Here is a 20,693-nt window from a genome sequence, read left to right as displayed (position 1 = left end):
GGTTTTGGAACAAGATTTCACCCCCATTATCCAAGTGACCCTGATTTCGACAAGGTGTGGCTCATGGAAGACGTAGCTCGACCCCATCGAAGCAGGAGAGTGATGTCCTGGAGGAACGCTTTGGAGATCGCATTCTGGCTCTTGGTTACTCCAATACGAGGAGCCCTATTAGATTGTTTGCAGATGGTGCTGTCATTTACCGTCTTGTAAAGTCATCTGATGACCAAACCGAATTGCAAAATGATTTAGATCAGACATCTGTATGGCGCGAAAAGTGGCAATTGACCCTGAATAAGGAAAAGTGTGAAGTTACATGAGTACTAAAAGAAATCAGCTAAATTTCGATTACTCGATAAGTCACACAAATCTGAAGGCTGTAAATTCAACTAAATACTTAGGAATTACAATTACAAATAACCTATTGTGGGTAGAACAAACCAAAGACTGCGATTCATTGGCAGAACACTTAGAAAGTGCAACAGGTCTACTAAATAGACTGCTTACACCACGCTTGTCCGCCCTGTTATGGAATATTGCTGTGCAGTGTGGGATCCGCATCACGTAGGACTGACGGATGACATTGAAAAACTACAAAGAACGGCAGCTCGTTTTGTATTAGAGGGAGATAGTGCCACAGACATGATACCTGAATTGGAGTGACAATCATTAAAACAAATGCGTTTTTCGTAGCGACGGGATCTTCTCATGAAATTTAAATCACCAGATTTCTCTTCCGATTGCGGAAACATTCTGTTGGTACCCAGCTACAAAGGGAGAAATGATCGTCACGATAAAATAAGAGAAATCAGGGCTCGCACAGAAAAAATTAAGTGCTCGTTTTTCCCGCGTGCCGTTCGAGATTGGAACGGTAGAGAGACAGTTTGAAGGTGATCCATTGAGCCCTCTGCCAGGCACTTTATTGTGAATAACAGAGTAATCACGTAGATGTAGACGCAGATGGCCCTCGATTGTCCGCCACATTCTCCGGATCTGAACACATGCGATTTCTTTTTGTGGGGCTCGCCAAAACCATTGCTGCGCTGAAAACAGCCATCCAGGAAGTCACTGACAGCATCGACGTTCCGACACGTCAGTGGTTCACACAGAATTCCGCTGTTCGTCAGCACCACACCACCGCCAATGATGGCAAGCATACCGAACATGTCACAACCTAAATCCGAATATATGGAGTGACGTTTACATGTTGAATAAAGTGTGTGCACGCCGTAGTTTTTTTCATTTACTTCAGTAATTGTCACCCTGTAGGGTGTCCATAAAGTCCTGCTATCATTTCTAGAAATCGGTCCTTAGATAGTGTTACAGGTACAGCATCGTGGTTTCGTATGGAACATTTAGCAGCTCCCAAAATGTTTGCTGTTACGCCGAAATTTTCATTTATATCACACTCTTGGCTTGTAGAACATCGGGGCGATATTCGAATTTTTCCCTTGTATAGGTCAGCAGTGCAGCATCGGCAGTTGTGAATCCTTCACTGATTCGTGCGCGAAAGGTAACAGTGCCGTTGAGTGGTACCGCGTACCCACCATCTGCCTCTTTAAGTCACCGGCAGTGACGCACAACCGTTGTCAAAGGCTTTCGAGTCTGCGTACCAGACGATATATTTCGCCTTCTCCTGGTCTGCCGCCATTTTGATACACTCCAAGTACAGTTGCACTGTGCCAAAAATACCGTTCGATCATTTTGATACAATACGTAAAATGACGTGGTACATGGTAGATTACCGGTAGCATTGGTATCATTGGTGGGACAGAAACATAAATGAATATGTGTGAGAGAAACTGGGCGCCGACAATCTCTGTTGGTTTTTTGTTTGTTGTTTTGCACGTAATTAGAACCGTTCACTGTTTGTCCGTTGTCTGCTTTACAACCTTAAAAAACGGAAATTACATTTCAGTACTAATAAAAATTCGTTGATCGCAAAACTTCACCACTTTTATGTAACCGAAACAATTACTTTTGATGCAATTACTGTTTCTATACCATCATTGTCATTGCTTTGTACTCAGTAGAACGTTCTTAATCATGATCAAGTTCAAAAGGTTCAAATGGCTCTGAGCACTATGGGACTTAACATCTGAGGTCATCAGTCCCCTAGAACTTAGAACTACTTAAACCTAACTAATCTAAGGACATCACACTCATCCATGCCCGAGGCAGGATTCGAACCTGCGACCGTAGCGGTTGCGCGGTTCAAGACTGAAGCGCCTAGAACCGCGCGACCACACCGGCCGGCTCATGATCAAGTGTGTTTCCTGTTGTTACTGATATGTGCGAAAGTTGTTATGATTATCAGAAACATATTTTATATAGTTCGACGAGGTACTGAGGCGATGTTTGACATTGTTGTTCCACAGGTTTCTTTCCGGTTTTTGGAGGAAATTTCTTTTCATAGCGCTATATAATAAATCGTTTTTTTTTTCTTTTCATTTTTATCACGACATCCCTACTTCATGTAACAAATCAACAATTTCAAAGTAAAACTTGAATTAAATCTGATTTGATCCATTATAAATGGTTCTGAAAGCCCGCGACTGTAAAAACAAATGGTTTGTTTATAAATAACTCATCTGCTACTAGTCACGATTTTCTTTATTTTATTTTTCGCACCGTACGCGTTTCGGGAAATCATTCCCAGAGTCAAGTGCGTTTTTTATGTTTGTTATGTTATTCCTGCGTGATGTCGATGTGATTCCGCTTCATTTGGTTGACTTTACTGCATTATATGAGAAAACATGCCGTTTTCAGTTGGTTGTCGATCTTTTTGTGAAGCTACTGGCGAAATTTAGAAGAATTTGTACTTACAGTTTCCTTATGGTCCATTTGTGCAGAGTCTCACACACACTAAACATCACACACAACTTGCTATACACTTTTAAACATCGAAAACATTTTTCATAAAGGAAACAGAGACACAGATGTTACAAGTAGTCAACAGAGATGACATTATAGGTCTTCCACAGAGTACAGAGGTTATTTACTTATGTCTATTTTACAATTGTGCTTATTTCTATGTGTTGCTATTTTTATTTAAGTATACTATCGAAACATCTGAAGAAATTCATTGCTTCACTTTCAAGTTTTTCGTTTAATATTTTATCTTCATATTTTCTGTGATGTGAATATATCTCCAGTTCTTCTACACTCCTGGAAAAGGAAAAAAGAACACATTGACACCGGTGTGTCAGACCCACCATACTTGCTCCGGACACTGCGAGAGGGCTGTACAAGCAATGATCACACGCACGGCACAGCGGACACACCAGGAACCGCGGTGTTGGCCGTCGAATGGCGCTAGCTGCGCAGCATTTGTGCACCGCCGCCGTCAGTGTCAGCCAGTTTGCCGTGGCATACGGAGCTCCATCGCAGTCTTTAACATTGGTAGCATGCCGCGACAGCGTGGACGTGAACCGTATGTGCAGTTGACGGACTTTGAGCGAGGGCGTATAGTGGGCATGCGGGAGGCCGGGTGGACGTACCGCCGAATTGCTCAACACGTGGGGCGTGAGGTCTCCACAGTACATCGATGTTGTCGCCAGTGGTCGGCGGAAGGTGCACGTGCCCGTCGACCTGGGACCGGACCGCAGCGACGCACGGATGCACGCCAAGACCGTAGGATCCTATGCAGTGCCGTAGGGGACCGCACCGCCACTTCCCAGCAAATTAGGGACACTGTTGCTCCTGGGGTATCGGCGAGGACCATTCGCAACCGTCTCCATGAAGCTGGGCTACGGTCCCGCACACCGTTAGGCCGTCTTCCGCTCACGCCCCAACGTCGTGCAGCCCGCCTCCAGTGGTGTCGCGACAGGCGTGAATGGAGGGACGAATGGAGACGTGTCGTCTTCAGCGATGAGAGTCGCTTCTGCCTTGGTGCCAATGATGGTCGTATGCGTATTTGGCGCCGTGCAGGTGAGCGCCACAATCAGGACTGCATACGACCGAGGCACACAGGGCCAACACCCGGCATCATGGTGTGGGGAGCGATCTCCTACACTGGCCGTACACCATTGGTGATCGTCGAGGGGACACTGAATAGTGCACGGTACATCCAAACCGTCATCGAACCCATCGTTCTACCATTCCTAGACCGGCAAGGGAACTTGCTGTTCCAACAGGACAATGCACGTCCGCACGTATCCCGTGCCACCCAACGTGCTCTAGAAGGTGTAAGTCAACTACCCTGGCCAGCAAGATCTCCGGATCTGTCCCCCATTGAGCATGTTTGGGACTGGATGAAGCGTCGTCTCACGCGGTCTGCACGTCCAGCACGAACGCTGGTCCAACTGAGGCGCCAGGTGGAAATGGCATGGCAAGCCGTTCCACAGGACTACATCCAGCATCTCTACGATCGTCTCCATGGGAGAATAGCAGCCTGCATTGCTGCGAAAGGTGGATATACACTGTACTAGTGCCGACATTGTGCATGCTCTGTTGCCTGTGTCTATGTGCCTGTGGTTCTGTCAGTGTGATCATGTGATGTATCTGACCCCAGGAATGTGTCAATAAAGTTTCCCCTTCCTGGGACAATGAATTCACGGTGTTCTTATTTCAATTTCCAGGAGTTTATATTCACATTATAGAAAATATGAAGATAAAATATTAAACGAAAAACTTGAAAGTGAGGCAATGAATTTCTTCAGATGATTCGATAGTATACTTAAATAAAAACAGCAACACATAGAAATAAGCACAATTGTAAAATCGACATAATTAAATTACGATACAAATTTTTAAGGTATATAACCTCTGTACAAAAGCATATCATACTCTGTGGAAGACCTGTAATGTCATCTCTGCTAACTACTTGTGAGAACATCTGTGTCTCTGTTTCCTTCACGAAAAATGTTTCGATGTTTAAATGTGTACAGCAAATTGTGTGTGATGTTTAGCGTGTGTGAGACTCTGCACAAATGGACCATAAGGAAACTGTAAGTAAAAATTCTTTTAAATTTCGCCACTACCTTCACAAAAAGATCGACAACCAACTAAAAATGGTATGTTTTCTCATATATTGCAGTAAAGCCAACAAAATGAACGGAATCGCACACATCGACAACATCACACAGGAATGACATAACAAACATAAAAAACGCACTTGAAAATGGGAATGATTTCCCGAAACGCGTCGGGTGCGAAAAATAAAATAAAGAAAATCGTGACTAGTAGCAGATGAGTTATTTATAAACAAACCTATTACCTGCATTAAATATTGACAGCTTCAATTTTGATGTCAATACTATTTATTTTTAAGTAACCAACAGGAGGCTATGTAGAACAAAAATGTTCTGTAGGTTATGCGAGCCTTTATACATCCTCACTCAGTTTCTGGACGGTTCACGGCTTCGGATTTCTAGGGGTATCCAGTAAGCCACTGATCACATTCACGAACAGAGCGACAGAAATCAAGTGACGCACAATAGGTAAGCAACACGCTTAACGTCCGGGTTAATGCAGTACGGTGTTAACTGACAAAGGCTACTAGGAAGACTACTGTAGTCTGCAAGCGGGCCCGAGTTCGATTCCCGGCCAGGGTGGAGGTTTTCTCCGCTCGGAGATTGGCTGTTGTGTTGTTGTCATCATCATTTCATCCTCATCACCGGCGCACAAGTCACCAAATGTGGCCTCGACTGAAATAAGACTTGCACCTGGCGGCCAGACTCTTCCCGAGTAGGGGCCTACCGGCCAACGATGCCATACGCTCATTTCCATTTTACGGTTACTTACGGCAATCTACAGTAGCCTGCGATAGTCTTACAGCTGCAGCTCCAAGACAAATCTGCAATAAAGGACAAAGGAAAAAAAACTCTTTGACCTGCTAAACATTTTATAGCAAAAGACGATTCACAGTCTAAGAGTTTCCACGTCATAACTTTTTGAGATGATCACGCGGCTTTATGGACATCACGTATGTCTTTACAGATCATCGAATGAACCTACTGTGGAATGGGCCATTCGTACACCTAGTTTTACCTCGTTGTTCCATGACAAATTTCTCTGTACGCATGCCCCTAGATACGTTAAAGTTCTCCCTCGAGTGGTTCATCAGCAATGAATGGTGCAGTCAGTGGAATAGTGGTGGTGTCTACGAACATCATTAGAAGCTTTTAAAAAGAGGTTACGAGATGAATGCCAACAAAATTAAGCAAATGTAATGGAATGCAGTCGAACAGAATCGGTGACTCTGAGGGTATTTGATTAGGAATCTGAAACTAGAAGTATATGATGACTTTTGCTATTTGGGCAGTAATATTACTGATGGGGGCCCAAGTAGACTGTATATAACGCACAGACTGACAACAGCAAGAAAAGCGTTTCTGGAAAGAGGTACTGGTTAACGTCTACTGTAAACTGAAGTGTTAGGAACTGTTTTCTGGAGGTATTTGTTTGAGGTACCTTACCAGATTGGACTGACGGAGGACATCGAAAAAGTTCAAAGACATGCAGCACGTTTTGTATTATTGCGAAATATGGGAGAGAGTGTCGCATAAATGATACAGGATTTGGGCTGGAAACCATTAAAAGAAAGGCGTGTTTCGTTGCAACGGAATCTTCTCACGAAATTCAAATCACCAACTTTCTCCTCCGAATGCGAAAATATTTTTTCGACACCGATCTACATAGGGAGGAACGATCACCACGATAAAATAAGAGAAATCAGAGCTCGTACGGAAAGATATAGGCGTTCATTCTTTCCGCGCGCTATACGAGATTGGAATAATAGAGAATTGTGAAGGTGGTTCGATGAACCCTCTGCCAGGCACTTGAATGTGATTTGCAGAGTATCCATGTATGTAGATGTAGAAGTGCAGCCTTCTAAGGAAGTAAAACGTGAACGATGGGCAGTTAAGACAATAAGAGAATGAAATCTTTCAGAATATGACGCTACAGAAGAATGCTGAAGATTGGATGGGTAGATCGCGGAACTAATGAGGAGGTACTGAACCAAACTGGAGAGTAAGGAAATTTATAGCACAACTGGACTCAATGAAGGGATGGACTGATAGCACACATGCCGGGATATCAAGGTACCGTCAGTTTGATAATGGAGGGAAAGCTGTAGAGGGAGAGTAAGGCTTAGGTGTAGTTCGCAGGTTCAAATGGATGTAGGCTGCGGTAGTTAGGAAGAGATGAAGGGGCTTGCACAGGATCTACTAACGCAGGGAGAGGTAGGGAGACAGTGTTCGATATGAACGCAATAACAGTAGTATCGTTTCAAGTACTGGGTGAATAACTCTCGAGGCACCGAATTTTAGGTTTTGTAAAACACGTTATACAGGGTGAAAAGTATTTAAACCGACAAACTCTGGGAGGTTGCAGCGGACATCAAAACAAATATTTTTCCCTAATGTCATTTTTTTCCTATGAGCATTTTTTAAACCGTTGGAGGCCGTATTACGATCTTCAGTTGTTAGAGGCCGTATTACGCTCTCCAATTGTAGGCAACTGCTGTCCACCAGTGTAGTAGTGCATTGTCTCTGTTTACTAATGGAGCGATACACCTGGAGTGAGTACACTGATGTGGTTGGTGCGTACTACGTAGCGCATCACAACGGACGAGCTGCACAGCGGGTTTATCAACAACAGTATCCTAATCGCTGTATCCCGCATCATACGACCTTTGCTCCTGTGTACCAACGTCTGCGAGAGACCGGGTCATTTAGCAGATTACCTGGACAGGGACGCCGTCGCACGGTAAGAACGCTGCAATTTGAGGAAGCTGTCTTGCAGCATGTGGAGCAGGATCCTTCAATCAGGACTCGTGCAATTGCACGTAACATGGGGACGAATCAGACGAATATTAGAACAGTCCTTCGAGAGCAATTGTTACGTCCATTTCATTTACAGCGTGTCCACAACCTGGAACCAATTGATTATCCACCCAGAGCACAGTTTTCGCAGTGGTACCTGGAACAGTGTGAAATGCATCCTACGTTTCCATCCTCTGTGTTGTTTACCGATGAAGCAACGTTCGGGCCTGATGGAGTCTTCAACATGCACAGTTCGCATGTTTGGAGTGAGGATAACCCACATGCCACAGTTACTAGCACTCATCAAATACGGTTCTTGGTTGATGTGTGGGTAGGTATTGTTGGGTCTGTTTAATTGGGCCGTATCTGCTATCTAGGCCATTAAATGGCAGACACTATTACAATTTTCTCGCCGGAGCATTGCCAAAATTGCTGGAAGACATCCCGCTCCCTACAAGACAACGCATGTGGTTCCAACATGACAGGGCGCCGGCACATTTCAGTCGTCGTGTGCGTCGATTCCTGGACCGACGGTTCCCAGAAACGTGGATTGGCAGAGGTGGTCCTGTACCATGGCCTGCTCGATCCCCAGATATGTCCCCTCTGGACTTTTTTGTGTGGGGAAAGATGCGCAACCTTGTTTACGCAACTCCTGTTGCATCAGAAGAGGATCTGGTTGCCCGGATAGTTGCAGCAGCAGCAGGAACAATCAGGATACTCCTGGGGTTTTTGCCCGTGTCAGACTGAACATGATCCGACGGTGTAACCTTTGTTTACGTGTCAATGGAGGCATTTTTGAAAATCTTCTGTAACTGAAATTGGGTTGTGTTAATGTGTTGTCTCTTGGTCATAAAAAATGGAAAAGTGTTTCTTGGTTTGATTAATTTGCCGCCAGAGAAATCTTCCTCTTCTGGTTTAAATACTGCTCATAGGAAAAAATGGCATGAGGGAAAAATATTTGTTTTGATGTCCCCTACAACCTCCCACAGTTTGTCGGTTTAAATACTTTTCACCCTGTATACAATTCCGATTTGTTGTCGTAGTTTCACCCATTACTTCACACCTTACGCACGAGCGTGCAATAACGGTGCAGTATGTATCGTTATGTACGAAAGCACTAGAAGCTGGGAAGCCTTGGCGATACACTGGCAGTTAAGTTGGGCTTTTTCCTAACGTCGTTGCAGGTACGGACACGTCGAGAATGTTGTGGAGAGACGTGACGTCAGAGTTTATGATGGGTATCCGGTGGTTTACGTGCGCCGTGTTTGTTTACCTTGCTGGCCACAGCTTAGACGGCGCGAGCTGATGAATGGCGGAGCACTCGACGGGGCCCGTAAACTTCCCTTAGTCTCTGGCTGGCAGCTGGAATGCAGGCCAGCACCTCACCTAGCGGCTAATGTGCGCGCTAGTGGTACTTTGCTAAGTGCTCTGGCCGTCCCGTTAAGGGGTGCAGCGAGGAGCGCTTATACCGTTTGCCTGACGGTCGGCTGTTGGTGCACAGATAGGTAAAGCTGTGCGCAAGTGGAACAGAGCGTGCGGGCGTAAAGTGGAACCAACACCGACTCCACACACTAAGAACGGTTGGTCTTACATAAGCGCTCAGTGGCTCTACTGGCACCGGAGCGGAAGGCAAAAAATGGCTCTGAGCACTATGGGACTTAACTTTTGAGGTCATCAGTCCCCTAGAACTTAAAACTACTTAAACCTAACTAACCTAAGGACATCACACACATCCATGCCCGAGGCAGGATTCGAACCTGCGACCGTAGCGGTCGCGCGGATCCAGACTGAAGCGCCTAGAACCGCTCGGCCACACCGGCCGGCTACAGTGTATAATTTTATGCCAGTTCGTTTTTGTATGTTTTATTTAAATTTTAACTTAGAATAAATGCTACGAGAATATTTTGTCGGATCTTCGTTTCCAAACTTTCTTGATGTGATACAGACTTAGAGCGTCATAAAAATTTGATCTGTTATTTTAATTCCCGTCAATGTATCTTAAACTACATCAAAAATATAAAGAAAATAATTAAATTATTAACACTCGCAGTATATCCCTGATAGAAAGAAACTAAAATCCTATTGCATTTAGTGCTCGAAGTACAGTCAAGATCACAAAGTATTTATCAAAAAACAGAGAAAGATTTTTTAAAAATCTGTATAAGGGATTTGGCACGCTTGACTCCAGGCGTTAAGGCATGAGGAAATGGAAATATCACCATAATTCGAGAAGTTGCAACGACAAGGAAATTAATGGGAAGTGCAGACCAAAAGCAATAATATTTTGCCTCACATTGTCGTCTACTATTGTCAGCTGCACAGTATGTGTAACTCTAACAATGTAAAAATAATAGTGCCTGCAGTATTGAATTTGGGAAAAATTTGTTAAATACCGACTGAAAAAAGACGTACAAAACAGCCGTGTTGTTTGTGCAAAATATAATGTATTGTGTAACGTAGACACAGGGTTCGTTGAAAACCGTTTTTCTAGGGAATTAATCGGTGAAAGCAGTTTAAATACACTGTACCCTTCGTGAAAATTGTAATCAGAATATGATGTAAGACTAGGAGACTATTTGGCACCAAGAATCACAGATGATTACTTGGCCATGCTGTTCTGAACCCACTTTACAAAAAGAAGACCAAAAATTTAATAGAAAATTACTTACCTGTCTCATCACTCCATTGTTTTGAAGAGGTTTCAAGATGGTGATATAACCACTTATTACAGGAAAACATACTTCGTAGCAAACATTTTGCTTTTGAAAAAGGTCTATCAATTGAATTTGCTATATTTATCTTTGCAGAGATGTACTAGAATCAGTAAATCAGAAATTACTAGAATTGGGTATGTTTCCTGAGCTTGTCTAAGACTTTCGAGTTTGTGAATCATGATATCATAATGCAAAAGACAAAATATTGTAGAATAGTAAGCATCGAATGTTCGTGATATTTATTTAATCTTAATGGTAGAAAGCAAGGTGTACCCATTACAATAAGCACTCAGAATTTGAAGCACTCAGACATGGTGTACCATCAGCTTCTATTTCTTGTTTCTGATATACACACATGATCTTCCACTTGTAATTGCATAAGGTGTAAATTTATCCTCCTTGCAGATAATACAAATGTGGAAATAAAACGTAGTACCAGTCGCCTTTCTGAAACTGCAGTGAATGAAGTATTCGAAAACATCAAAGATGGTTCGAGGCAAATGGATTACCATTGAATTTTCACAAGCCTTAGTGCATACTGTTCCGTATTTCTCATAAAATCCAACAAGCTACAAAAATAGGTTACTCAAACAGTGAAATACAAGAAGTGGAACGTTAAGTCTTAGGGACTATAGATAGATAAGAATCTTCATAAGAAAAGTAATGAATCGCCATAGTTCAGCTTTCAGTATGTATGATTACTGGCATAGGCGATTAGACAATGTAGGCTTCAGTTTATTCTGCATTTTTCCATTCTCTAATGTCTACAGAATTACACTTTGAAGTAACTCAGCATACAGGAACAGTATTTTCAAAGTATGGAAGCATGGTATAAGAATTACGTCTGGTGTTGATTCTGTAATATCCAACAGGGACTTCCTTAAATACTTGATCGTTCATCAACTTATCATCACTATTTCCCTTTTCTCAGAAATTAATGAAAAGCATGAATATAACACTAGGACCACAGACAACCCCTACAAAGACTTCAAGGGATTAAGATTATGACCTACCAGAGCACGTTAAATGTCATGTATTAATGTGGTGTAGCGTAAGACTCCATTGAAGGGTAACTTAAGAGAAATTCTTAAATTTAATGTTTTAGCTTGTTTTATAATTAAATTTATTGTTTTTGCGTGTTTTGTAATTAGAAATGTCACTGTAATAAGCAGTAAAGGAGTAAACCAGATGGCAGTTATAAGAGTTGAGGGGCATGAAAGGGAAGCAGTGGTTGGGAAGGGAGTGAGACAGGGTTGTAGCCTCTGCCTGATGTTATTCAATCTGTATATTGAGCAAGCAGTAAAGGAAACAAAAGAAAAATTCTGAGTAGGTATTAAAATTCATGGAGAAGAAATAAAAACTTTGAGGTTCGCCGATGACATTGTAATTCTGTCAGAGACAGCAAAGGACTTGGAAGAGCAGTTGAATGGAATGGACAGTGTCTTGAAAGGAGGAAATAAGATGAACATCAACAAAAGCAAAACGAGGATAATGGAATGTAGTCGAATTAAATCGGGTGATGCTGAGGGAATTAGATTAGGAAATGAGACACTTAAAGTAGTAAAGGAGTATCGCTAATTGGGGAGCAAAATAACTGATGATGGTCGAAGTAGAGAGGATATAAAATGTAGACTGGCAATGGCAAGGAAAGCGTTTCTGAAGAAGAGAAATTTTTTAACATCGAGTATAGATTTAAGTGTCAGGAAGTCATTTCTGAAAGTATTTGTATGGAGTGTAGCCATGTATGGAAGTGAAACATGGACGATAAATAGTTTGGACAAGAAGAGAATAGAAGCTTTCGAAATGTGGTGCTACAGAAGAATGCTGAAGGTTAGATGGGTAGATCACATAACTAATGAGGAGGTATTGAATAGGATTGGGGAGAAGAGAAGTTTGTGGCACAACTTGACTAGAAGAAGGGATCAGTTGGTAGGACATGTGTTGAGGCATCAAGGGATCACCAATTTAGTATTGGAGGGCAGCGTGGAGGGTAAAAATCGTAGAGACATTTAGAGCACTTATAGATTAAGAGAGTGCTTGCGAGAATTTTGCCTGGAATACACTCTTTGAAATTCTGAATGTAAAATACAGGGAGCAAACATTTATCTGTGATTTGTATAGAAACCAGGCGGCAATCATGAGTCGAAGGACATGAAAGGGAAATGGTGCTTGCGAAGGGAGTGGGACGGAGCTGTAGCCTATGCCTGAAGTTATTCAGCCTGGTCATCGAGCAAACAGTAAAGGAAACCGAGGAGAAATTTGGAAAAGTGATTAAAGTTCTGGAAAAAGTGATAACAACTCTGAAGTTTACTGATGACATTATCATTCAGTCAGAGACAGCAAAGGACTTGGAAGAGCAGTTGAACTGCATGGATAGTGTCTTAAATAAGTTATAACATGGATATCAAACAAAACAAAACAAGGGTTCGAGAATGTAATCGAATTAAATCAGATGATGCTGAGAGAATTAGAGTAGGAAATAGGACACTAACAGTAGTAGGTGAATTTTATTATTTAGGCAGCAAAATAACTGACGATGGCCAGAATAGAGAGGATGTAAAATGCAGACCGGCTAAAGCAAAATAAAACGTTTCTGGGAAAGGCTAATTTGTTAACATCTAACATAAATTTAAGCAATGAGAAGTATTTTCCGAAGGTATTTCCCTGAAATAGGAAATAGAAGCTTTTGAAATATGATGATACAGGATAACGGTAAGAATTGAATGGTTCTATAGATTAGTTAGTGAGAGGTACTGAATCGAGATGGGAGAAAAAGAAATTTGCGGTACAGTTTGGCTAACAGAAGGGGTATGTTGATATCCTGAGACATTAAGGAATCGTCAGTTTAGAAATACAGGGAAGAGTAGTGTGTAACAATTGTACAAGAAGACCAGTGGTTGAATGCAGTAAGCAGGTTCAAAGGGATATGGATTGAGGTAGTTATTCATGGAGGAAGAGGTACTGCATTGGATACAGCCTACTATCGTGGAAAGCTGCATCAGACCAAAACAGTGAAGACCCCAACAACAGAAATCGTTCAGTAATTTCATTGTATGGCATTGAATTAGGTGTACATCTCTGACTTCTTTCTACAACCCCATGTACCACCCTCCAAGTGATCCATAGATCACGACTGATGTAATGAATTGTTTTCGGCTCATAAGGCACACACGCTTGTTTGTCCTCGCCCAACACACGGCGCTGTGTTTTGTGCGCTGCGGCAGTTTCCAGACGTCATCTCGTGATGGAGACGGCCGCGTGGTGAACGCGCCGCCAGAAATAGCGCCTTTCCGGCTGGCCAGTCTAATTCCGACCGCCGCCATGATGGCGCCGCTGGGGCAGTAAACAAAACACTGCGCGTCGTGTCACTGCTTCGCGTCCGCTCGTTAAGCAAACGTTATCTCTGGCCGCAGGTGCTACACTTCGAGGGGCATGAAAATTCTTCAAATTGTTCATTGTGCTGCCGTAATCGTGGCGTATCGAAATGTCGGTTACCACTGTGTCCTCGGAGAGTAGTTTGCACTAATTGCTGTTACAGAGTTTCCATTATATGTGATAGCCAAAAGCATTTCACAAAATAATTTTCCAAGCGTCCCTTGGGGCCTGGGCAGCTATATCTGTTTCCTATTATTGCAGTGAAAATGATGTTACAGGCCCTAAAGTAGCTCTATTTTCAGAGCAGCTTGTACTGTGCTATAATAGAGGATCAAACATATTAGTTTATTTTCCCGTAAGTGATCCAAAGTTGTACTTCCAGAAGCAATTTTTTTCCTTTGTTTTAATGTATGATAAGGCCTATCTGTTGAAAGTTCTGATATAACTCGTAACAACGGTTATGTTTTCCAGAACAGGTGTGGCCGTGCGGTTAAAGGCGCTTCAGTCTGGAACCGCGTGACCGCTACGGTCGCAGGTTCGAATCCTGCCTCGGGCATGGATGTGTGTGATGTCCTTAGGTTAGTTAGGTTTAATTAGTTCTAAGTTCTAGGCGACTGATGACCTCAGAAGTTAAGTCGCATAGTGCTCAGAACCATTTGAACCATTTTTCCAGAACATTTTAGGCAACCAAGAAAAGTCATTTAGTGGTTAAGGCACTGGACTTTCACTGCGAAAGAATGGGCTTCTTACCCATGTCTGGCCATCCAGATTTAGGTGTTCTGTGGCTTCAAGAAATCCATTAAGACGAATGTTGAGATAGTTGCTATAAAAAGGACAGGTTTAATTTCAACCCCTATTCCTGTCCTACGATATCTTCCATCTGTAATGACTGAGCGAGGTGGCGCAGTGGTTAGCACACTGGACTTGCATGCGAGAGGACGACGGTTCAAACCCACATCAAGCCATCCTGGTTTTCCTATATCGCTTCATCCTTCCTTAATCCGATGGGACCGATGACCTCGCTGTTTGGTATCCTCCCCCAGATCAACCAATCAGCCATCTGTAATCAGCACACAGTGGAGAAAATAAACAAATTTTTAGAATGTATGACGTGAAATTGTTAGATAACAGCTAAGGCACTCTCAATTTACACACATGGCCCATTTTGGCTATGTTTGTATACTCAGGAGAATATCTGCAAACAAAACATGACGTTTCAGTTCACAAGTTGATATATTCCCATTCCGTATGTAGCTATGAATTAAATGTCCTCGAACTGTCTATTATCCTTAACCTTCACCATAGTATAACAATTTCAACAACTATTGAAGAAATGAAAGCCGGCCGGTGTGACCGAGCGGTACCAGGCGTTTCAGTCCGGAACCGCGCCACTGCTACGGTCCCAGGTTCCAATCCTGCCTCGGCCATGGATGTGTGTGATGTCCTTAGGTTAGTTAGGTTTAAGTAGTTCTAATTTCTAGGGGACTGATGACCTCAGATGTTAAGTCCCATAGTGCTCAGAGCCATTTGAACCATTTTTGAAGAAATGAAAATAACTCGATTGAGAACAAACGTTCTGATTAGTTAGTTAGCTATTACATGTTTTGAGGATGATGTGGAACATTTCATTCGGTTTACATAAAACATACATTTTCTCTGTGAAAAGGTGGCTACATACTTCCCATTTACACGACTGGGTTTCATTGTATGAAAATTTAGTAAGTGTAACCCTATTACATACGTACTGTATACTCAGATATTCTTCTATAAGGTATAAGGACCCTAATGTGAAGGACAATCAAACAATTTAAAATCAGAGAGGCTAAAATAGTCGATATTAAAATTGAGTGAAAGTCCAAATCCGCAATAGCTGTTCATTGTGTTTTCACCGCATGACAACCGGTTTCAGACCCTGGAGATATGTCTTAAGTCATATCTGCATACAGAATAAAACTACATAAATAAAAAACACTAGTAGTCAACATAACCTGCTGAACGAAATAGACAATGAAGTGATGTACTCACAAAACTAATACTTCATATGCCACGAATTCCAAGGGACAAGTTCGCGAAAAACACCTCACTTCAGGGTAAAACCTTGGATGAATCGGCGTATGGGAATTCGATCCGAAGCATGTATGACCAGTAATACATCTACAAATCACAGTCAAAAGACGAGCCTGGAGAGCACACGATAGTCGGCGTATGACAGGATAAATACTATGAGCACAAAGCATTGCAGAATGAACGTAATGTAAATTAAAACACCGCTCGCGGTGTCGGTAGAATATAAAAGGGAAGAAATCCACCATCGTCAAAATCAGTGAGAGAAACAAAGAATTAAAAGGCAAAATCCTTGGGAGTCGTCAACATACAGGGTGACTGTTATTGAACTACATGAAATAAACGTAAATTAGTTACAAACTAGGGCGTGCACACACCCTACTCAACATGTAAACATCACTAAAGATAATCGGTTAGATTAGGACGTTTTCCATATCCTGCCATTATTCCAGATGATGTGGCACAGACGAATAGCGGAATTGTGCATGACCCGCTGAAGTGTCGGAACATCGATGCTGTCGATGACCTCCTGAATGGCTGTTTTCAGCTAAGCAATGGTTTTGTGGTTATTGCTGTACACCTTGTATTTATTACAGCCCCACAAAAAGGAGTCGTATGCGACCGGAGAATATGGCTGCCAATCGAGGCCAATGCCAGCGGCCTCTGGGTATCCCAGAATAAGAATGTGGTCCCCAAAGTGCTCCTCCTGGACATTAAACACTGTTTTGCTTCGAAGGGGTCGAACTCCGTCTTGCATGAATCGCATCTTTTCGAAATCAGGGTCACTTTGGATAATGGGGATGAAATCATCTTCCAAAACCTTCCCGCACAGTTCGGTAGTCACCGTGCCATCAAAGAACGTCGCACCGATTATTCCGTGACTGGACAATGCGTACCACACAGTCAACTGTTGAGGGTGAAGAGACTTCTCTATCGCGAAATGCGGATTCCGAGTACGCCAAATGCGTCAATTTTGCTTACTGACGACCCCATCCAAATAAAAGTGGGCTTGATCGCTAAACCAAACCATGCCTGCGCATACCAATTCCCATCATGCCACGCAGCCAAAGACCTACAGCAAACCGTTCATTTTATATAGTTGAATAATTGTCACCCCGTACTAAAATATATTGACACGCGTCAAATAGAAATGCACGTTACCGCGCTGTCCACACACTGAATACCATGAAGGGAAGCACGCGCCACCCCATCGTGAGTTGAAGATCGCGACATCTAGCCGTAGAAACCTAATTAAAATGAGACGCGAATTGGACATTGGAAATCACAGTAACAAAATGGACAACAATCCAGTACAGGAGACAGAAGATATTAACCATTACACTTATAAGAAGTAAGATACAATTACAATTACTTAAAGCTATGGAAACTGAACTATCTGATTTCATCCACAACGAGATAATAGAACCAGACTGCAGTCGTACTCCTTTATGTTATTGATTGCAAAATATCCTAAACGAATAAAAATATTAAAAATATATAAAAAATAAAAGATTATTTGTAGAAATCATTTCTGCTTTTATTCCTAATGTTATGTTTGTGTTTATTTTCAAATTCCGACTGATTCTTCACTACAGACTTCATAAGAAAGTAAATGCATTGCGGAACTGTTGTTAGTATGCCTGATTTTTAAAGATTTGGCTACTTGATGTTGGAAGATGAACTCCAGATCTTGTCCTTGCAGCACATTCCTGCACAATCAACACATTGTTCCTAGGTGTGGAATAATCCCAGAAAATTATTCCATGTGTCATTATTATTATTATTATTAAGTTGTTATCATAGAGCAAAAGTTGCTGATATCAAGCAGTTCATAAGATCTGCAATACGTGATTTCGTATTCAGGCTATGATCAGTATGCCGACCCCAAAAAAAGTTTTGACATTTAGCTGTAGGTGTTTACTTTCGCCTGTTCTCTGTCGTTAGTGGTGAACATATATTATCTGGTACGGAACTGAACGAATTCTCCCTTTTTCCCGAATTCAAACGACATCACTTGCTGTTTCTGGAGAACCAATCAATAATTTTTGTTAATTTTCATCTAGTAATCCTGCTGTTAGTATTGTTCTATTCGGCTTCGTTGTGATGCTTGCATAATCAGCAGAGGTCACTACTTCTGCCTTATCAGTGCACGGATTGACAGCCATTTATATGTAGCGAGAACAGGAGCGGTTTCAGCATTGTACCCTTTGTAACAGCAGTAGTCATTTCTGCTGTGCAAGAAGATGACTTACCAAATAAACCGCATTAGCTGCTCTGTGACATTTTGTTTCACGAAGCGTGTTACCTACTTATTACATATTGAAAGCCATGTGAAAGTATAAATTGTGAAACGTGTACATAGGGGGTCACACTATACGAGAAATCCAACAAAGTTGTTTGACATTCATTTTTGTGTGTAGTCAAAGCTTATAAGATCATTAATATCAACACTGGTAGAGGAACGTTGAGTTCCATCCTGCTAAACTATCTTCACAAATGACAGTAGGAGAAACTGTGTTCCATGTACATGTTTAGGACATTCCCCAGCCCTAGTTACGAAACGTTTCACAGTAAACTGTGATAAGCATAGTATCGCTATGTATCACCTTTCAACTGTTATCGAATGACGTTGTTGGAGGGGTACATGTTTCTTCTTCATGTGTCTTTTGTAAGTGACCTTGCGGTGTAGAGCGGAGAGTACTTAATCTGATACATTAAATTATCCATACCCCTCTCCGTGTGCCAGTTGCGAATTGTGAGCTCGTATTTCTCTAATTTTTTTTCCGTTAGGTTTATTACGCGTCCTGTACTTTAAGTTCAAACGTTCCTATGATGCACAGTGCTTCTCTTCTAGGGTCTGCCACTGGAATTCGATGAGCATTCTAGCGATGCACTCGCAGTTACTAAACGAACTCGTCACGAAAAGTGTCGTTCTTCCGCTGATTTTCTCCCTCTGCTGTATTAAATATACCTGGTAAGAATCTGAGCACTGCTAATGAATCGGTCGAATGAGGATTTTAAAAGTCAATCCTTCTATGGGTTAATTTCATTTTCTTTAAAATTCTTCTAATGCATCTCAGTCCAGCAAATGGTTTTCCTTCGAATAATTCTATATGGTCGTAACACTTTCTCAGACTATTACGGTATATTAATAATTTTTACTTATGGACTTTCTCAGATGTTTTGCCGTTGTTCCTTTTTTTTAATCATTAAGCACCAAATAATGTAATCGAACAGTGAGGGAAATGTAAAGAGGAGAGCAATGACACAAGTGAGAAGTAGTGTGAGCATGACAAAGGAGTTTCCAGTAAAAGTAGAGTTACATCAAGGGTCTGCGCTTAGTCCCTACCTCTTTGACCTGATTATGAACGTGCTGGTGAAAGATGTGAAGCAGGAAGCGCCGTGGAATATGATGTTTGCGGATGATGTGATTCTTTGCGAGCAGAGCATCGACAGACTTGAGGGAAAGCTGGAGGTTTGGAGGAAGGCACTCGAAGAAAGAGGGATGAAAATTAGCAGGACAAAGTCAGACTATTTAGCACTGAAGGTCTTGCAAGATGCAGGATGATGAGCTGAAATCGGTCTGAAAATTTATACAGAGGGACGGAGGACTGAAAAGCGAGATACAACACCGAATAAATTACGGCTGGAACAACTGGAGGAAAATGAGTGGAGTGTTGTGTGACAAGAAGGTGAGCATTGGGTTGAAAGGGAAGTGTACAAGTCGGTGGTAAGGCCTGCTATGATATACGGGGCAGAGACAGTAGCCCAGGAAAGGAAGATGGAAGTGGCGGAAATGAGGATGCTGAGATGGATGTGTGGAGCAACAAGGAAGGACAGGATTAGAAATGAATTTGTTACAGGAGCGGTGAAAGTGGGACCCATGGGGAAAAAGATACAAGAGAGCAGACTATGGTGGTAGGGACACTTGCAGAGAAAAGGGGAAGAGTATATTGGAAACAGAGTTGAAGATATAAAGATTGAAGGAGCGAGAAGGAGAGTTGAAGATATAAAGATTGAAGGAGCGAGAAGGAGAGGAAGACCGAAGATGAGGTGGAAGGATAAGATATCCGGGGACCTAAGGGAGAAATGGTGGAAGAAGGAAGAGGCAATGGATATACTACGGAGGAGAGGGATCCAGAAGAGCAACGCCGACCCTACGTAACGTGGGACAAGGCGACGATGAAGAAGAAGAAGAAAGAAGAAGTGTAATCGAACAGAAGAGCCGGTATTTTCCCTACTGATGCGCAGCAAGCTACTTTTATTTCTGCTGTGGGGCAGCAGGCTGTTCCTGCACGTACGTCAATCCGGTACACGTCTTCCTGCGATTCACTATGTGGTGTCACCGCCAGACACCAAACTTGCTAGGTGGTAGCCTTTAAATCGGCCGCTGTCCGTTAGTATACGTCGGACCCGCGTGTCGCCACTATCAGTGACTGCAGACCGAGCGCCGCATCACGGCGGGTCTAGAGAGACTTCCTAGCACTCGCCCAGTTGTACAACCCACTTTGCTAGCGATGGCTCACTGACGAAATACGCTCTCATTTGCCAAGACGATAGTTAGCATAGCCCTCAGCTACGTCATTTGCTACGACCTAGCAAGGCGCCATTACCAGTTACTATTGATACTGAGTCATGTACAGTCAAGAGCGACGCTCATCATTAATGGATTAAAGTTAAGTATTCCACCAGCTACGTCCGTGTTTCTAAATTCTAATTTCCTTGTCCTATTCCAAACCTCACGCCAGCCTGCGTGAGCTAAAACGCGTGCCTT

The sequence above is a fragment of the Schistocerca piceifrons genome, chromosome 9 (assembly GCF_021461385.2).
Source record: "Schistocerca piceifrons isolate TAMUIC-IGC-003096 chromosome 9, iqSchPice1.1, whole genome shotgun sequence".
Taxonomy (NCBI): domain Eukaryota; kingdom Metazoa; phylum Arthropoda; class Insecta; order Orthoptera; family Acrididae; genus Schistocerca; species Schistocerca piceifrons.
This window is presented reverse-complemented; position numbering follows the sequence as displayed.